A 5,699-nucleotide genomic window follows, 5' to 3' on the forward strand; every position below is an offset into this window, starting at 1 on the left:
ACAAACACATAAACAAGCAAGGGTGAGCTGAGAAAGAAAAATTATACAAATAATAAGATAGTAAGAATTGACCCTCACCCAATCTAACTTAGTCAATTTTTTGTTTATCGACCTTTTTATAACATTATACCCCAATCTCATAACCTATATGAGAAAGATCCATGCACAACCTTGCTCCTTAGGGATTATCATGCTCCCACGAGCCTGCCCGCTCGTGGTCCAACTCTACGGACCTCCCCGCCCGTAGTCCAACTCTACGAACCTGCCTGCTCGTAGTCCAACATGCGTGAACACCTACTATGAACCTCCCCGCTCATAGTAGCCTCAAGTGTGAGCACGGAACATACGAACCTCCCCGCTCGTATCCCCACACAAGAGTACAACAGATACGGACCTCCCCGCCCGCATCAATCACGCATCTCAAATCTCCGTTACGAACCTCCCCGCTCGTAACTAATCCAGCATATCCCTAACCAAGCTTCTGAGAAAAGGAAAGAAAACGTCCATGCAAATCCATCTGCAAAGGACCCCTGCCACTGCACTCCCGTCTGGCGCCTCTCCCGAGACCGCTAGGCGAAACCCGCTCCAGGCCGCCTGCGGTGTCTTTCTACCGCCGGGCGCCTGTCCTCACCATCATCTCTGTTGCGTGACTTACCGCCTGGCAGGGCTTCTCCCACCGCCGGGCGCCACACCAGTAAGGACACTCCCCTACTGGTTTATACACTTGCACAGAGTTTTATGCACATTCAACTATTAAATCTCACATCCAGATCATTAGCTACCAATGTTTACAATACTACAAATCATCAACTCATCCAACTCACAAGCATTCAATCCAAGTAAGCACTTAATCATGATCATTGGAAGTTAAACGTACGCAAATCAGTCCCCAACTTGCACATGCGGTACTATGACCCGAATACCACTATCAACATTACTTCTTTTCTTTAAAAGGATACTACTCTCATATCATACATTCCCAACAGATAGTTTATAGCAATACTCACCACCCATATCATTCACATGCTTTATTTCAACTTAATATGACACTTTAACCATTATCAATATATCATACATTTCATAAAAATACAACTGCATACTAGCATTCTGAACACGCATACGATGGTACCAAAACAGTCTTGCCAATATATTTATTCGATTATCTCGAGTCCGCATAATTTAGTTCATGCATTAACCCATCCCACTAGGTGACTCTTACACCACACAAGTATCCCCATTTTATATTCAAAATCATCCCCCAACACCCACACTAAAATTTGTGATTCTCTACTGCACACCCTAACCCACTGAGCACGCCAATCACCACTGGCCACTTAATACCGCCTGGCGGCACATAGGTTACCGTCGGGCGGCACATCAGAACCCTGAAAATCCCAGATTTCCCGCATCTGCAGAAAACCCTATTACCCCTAAATTTCCAATTCAATTTCTCATCGCAGACTTAACCACATGCATTCGTTTAAGTAGCACACACAGATCATTCTATGCACTCTAATTGAGACTTTCAATAACACATTGCTACTTCCTCTACATTCCAAATAGAAATCAACATACACCAAAGTATTCATACAACCAATACACACTGATCGGATTTCCACACACCCGTTAAGTCAACATTCAATCATGTCAATGAGGCAGCATCAATATTATATAATTACAGCAGTGCAACCATATCACAAAACATCAAAATAGGTCAAAATAGGCGGTTCCAGTGCGCGCCGCCTGGCGGGTCCCCCATGATCGCCAGGCGGTTCATCACAAAACCCAGAAAAATCATCAACACTGGAGGTGTCGCCTGGCGGAGCATTCTCAACCGCCAGGCGGTTTCTGGACAGATGCCCAGATTTTACGAACAGACACGCGAAATGAAGGGAAAACTCAACTATCATGACTTAGAATCATTCCAGACAAATAAACGATCATTAAACAAGCATGAACAGCTCCCCTTACCTGGTGTTTTAGCTTTAACAATTCCAAATGAATTCTTCCTTGTTTCCCAAAGCTCCCCTCCTTGTCTCCACTCTAATTCCCTCTCTGGATTGCAATTTCTCAGAACTCCCTAGCCACACAATATGACACTTTGTTTTCTCACTCACTCCTCCCCCTCTCACCAATTCAACCCAAAATAAATAAAAATTATAAAAACGAAATTAATTTAAATTTAAAGTTTAATAGCCATTACTACACCTAAACTGCTACCTTTTTGATTTCCAAAGAATTTCTACAGTTTCTAGATCATTTAACCACTTGGCAAAATAGTAAAACATAAGGATAATATATTCGCTCTAGCCGAGATTCGAACCCATATCCTTCCTACCCATCAAACACATGCACACCAACAAACTATCACATAATTCCTGTTAATTCACACATTCGTATGAACCTAATTCATGCTTTCACGTTCACGATATAATTGCAAAATAAAACAGAATTAAATAAATCTACTAATGACATACTCAGGACTTGAACCCAAGTCCACTCAACATAATCAAATACTCTAAACCACTTAGGTTAACATTGTTTCTTGTCTAGGATTTATCAAAGAACTCTCTTATGGTAGTCTCAACCCCTCATTTCTTATACTCTATTAATTATTAATTTTTATGAATTTCCTGGATCTCTCACATTACTCCCAACTCAAAAGAATTTTCGTCCTCGAAAATTTCACTTACCAGGAAATAATTGTGGATATGATTCCTTCATGAGGTCCTCCATTTCCCACGTTGCTTCTTGTGTTGCCTCATCCCAAAGAACCTTTACTGTCCGGATCTCCTTCCCTCTCAGCTTTTTGACCTGAGAGTCCACTATGCTTACCGGTCTCACGTCCAGGGTCAGATCATCCCTGAACTGGACATCATCAGTCTCTAACACATGGCTGGGATCCGCAATGTATTTACGCAACTGAGACACGTGAAACACATTGTGTAAGTTGGCTAGATGTGGTGGCAACGCAATTTCATAGGCTACCAGTCCAATCTTCCTGTTAATCTGATATGGCCCTATGAACTTCGGCGTTAACTTTCTGGATTTGATTGCTCTCCCAATTCCTGTAGTCGGGGTGACTCGTAGGAATACATGATCCCCCGCTTGGAATTCTAGCGGCCTTCTACTTTTATCTGCATATGACTTCTGTCTACTCTGAGTCGCACGCATCCTGTCCTGAATCAGTTTGACCTTTTCTGTCGTCCGTTGCAACAACTCCGGCCCAATGGTCACTGATTCTCCATCCTTATACCAACATAGTGGGGTTCTACATCTCCTCCCATATAATGCCTCGTAGGGCGCCATTCCAATGCTTGAGTGGTGACTGTTATTGTAAGTAAATTCCACCAAGGGAAGTACTTCACTCCAACTACCCAAATGATCCAATACACATGCCCGAAGCAGATCTTCTAGCGACTGAATCGTTCTTTCTGATTGACCATCCGTTTGAGGATGATATGCAGAACTCATCCTTAGTTGAGTTCCCAACGCTGCTTGTAAACATTGCCAGAACCGCGAGGTGAATCTCGGGTCACGATCTGACACTATACTTGCTGGAACCCCATGTAATCTTACAACCTCCCGAACGTATAACTCTGCGAGTTTATCCATTGACATCCTCAGGTTGATTGGTAAAAAGTGCGCACATTTGGTGAGTCTATCAACTATTACCGAAATGGCATCATGCCCTTTTACAGATCGAGGTAGGTGAGTCACAAAATCCATAGAGATACCATCCCACTTCCACTGAGGTATCTCAAGTGGTTCTAGGGTACCTCCTGGCCTTTGGTGCTCAATTTTTGCCTTCTGACACACTAAACAGGCTGCCACAAAATTCGCCACATCGGTTTTCATCCCAGGCCACCAGAATGACTCCTTAAGATCCTTGTACATTTTCGTCATACCCGGATGGATACTGAGGCGACTCTTATGTCCCTCATCCAGAACTCTCCTTCTTATCCTCCAATTCCCTGGCACACAAACCCGATCTCGAAATCTTAAGATGCCATCAGCCCCCATCTTGAATTCCTTTCCTTTCTCTGTACCCAACCATCCAACAATCCGTTGTAATTCAGCATCATGCACCTGCCCCTCTCGGATCTCCTCAAGGAAGGTGTTTGTAACTGTTAACATACTGCACCGGATATGATCAGAATCCAATTGTAAACCCAAATTCATATCGCGCAATTTCTCTATCAGTTCCAATTCTTTCATCATCAGTGAAGACATATGCACCCGTTTCCTGCTCAAGGCATCGGCCACCACATTAGCCTTGCCTGGATGGTAGAGGAGTTCAAAATCGTAATCTTTAAGGTACTCCATCCATCTCCTTTGCCTCATATTAAGTTCTTTCTGATCAAATAAATACCTTAAGCTCTTATGATCGCTAAAAATCCGGAATTGGGAGCCATATAAGTAATGTCTCCAAGTTTTAAGAGCAAAAACTACCGCAGCCAGTTCCAGATCATGGGTGGGATAATTCTTCTCGTGGATTTTCAATTGTCGAGAAGCATACGCTACCGCCCTTTTCTCTTGCATTAACACACATCCCAACCCTTGGTATGACGCATCGCAGTACACTTCAAATGCTTGAGTTGTATCGGGAATAGCCAATACTGGAGCCGTGGTCAGTCTCTTCTTCATCTCTTCAAAACATGCCTCACACTGATCCGTCCATGAGAAAGGTTTGTCCTTTCGCGTGAGTTGCGTTAAAGGACTTACCATTTTGGAGAACCCTTCTATAAATCGCCGGTAGTACCCAGCCAATCCCAGAAAACTCCTCACCTCTGTCACCGTCTGCGGTCGTTCCCATTTCAACACAGCTTCTATCTTTGCAGGGTCGACTGCGATACCATGAGCTGAGATTACATGCCCAAGGAATTAGACCTCGCTCATGATATTTTTAAAATGATCATGATATTTTTATTAACTTATTTAATATAACTATATAAAGTATTATTACGTATAATAAAAGATTAAATTTTAAAATAAAATTATAAATAAATATTCCTACTATATTTATTTTAAAATTAAGAATGTGTGTAAAATACATTGTTTCAATATTCTAACATATTACATATTAAACGTTTTAATTTTTTTCAAACCCTTATAATATAATAAAAAAATAGTAATATTATTGTCACTATATTAAAAATTATAATAATTCTAATATATATATATATATATATATATATATAATAAATAGAATAGAAATATGTTTAATGTTAAAGTTAATATTACCAACATTTTAGTAATTTAAAAATTATAAAGATTATTTTTGACGAAAAAAATACCCAAACGTATAAGTTATTTAAATAGTTTTTAAGAATTTATCCTTCTTGAAATAAATATTTTATAATTATTATTCATATATCTCTTTACGTATTATATTAAATACTGACAAGATAAAATTTTAAAAAAGTAACATAAAAAAAATTCACAATTTTAGTTATTCTTTAATTTAATACTTATAAAATAGTGTAATTATTACCTTGCAAATCTTATTCTCTCTTGTGAAACCAACAATAAAATGACTTGCATACCTTCAACTATTTTTTTTTTCCTCTTCTGAATCAAATATAACTAAAACCCAGTTAATTATGACGATATTTAAAGCATTTTGGTTGAATTTAAAGTTATATAAATTTTGGTATATTGTTTATAAAACAACTAATAGGAGGAATGATAATGAAATC

Source organism: Vigna unguiculata, chromosome 9 (assembly GCF_037176805.1).
Source record: "Vigna unguiculata cultivar grain cowpea cultivar isolate G323 ecotype 2 chromosome 9, ASM3717680v1, whole genome shotgun sequence".
NCBI classification, from domain to species: Eukaryota; Viridiplantae; Streptophyta; class Magnoliopsida; order Fabales; family Fabaceae; genus Vigna; species Vigna unguiculata.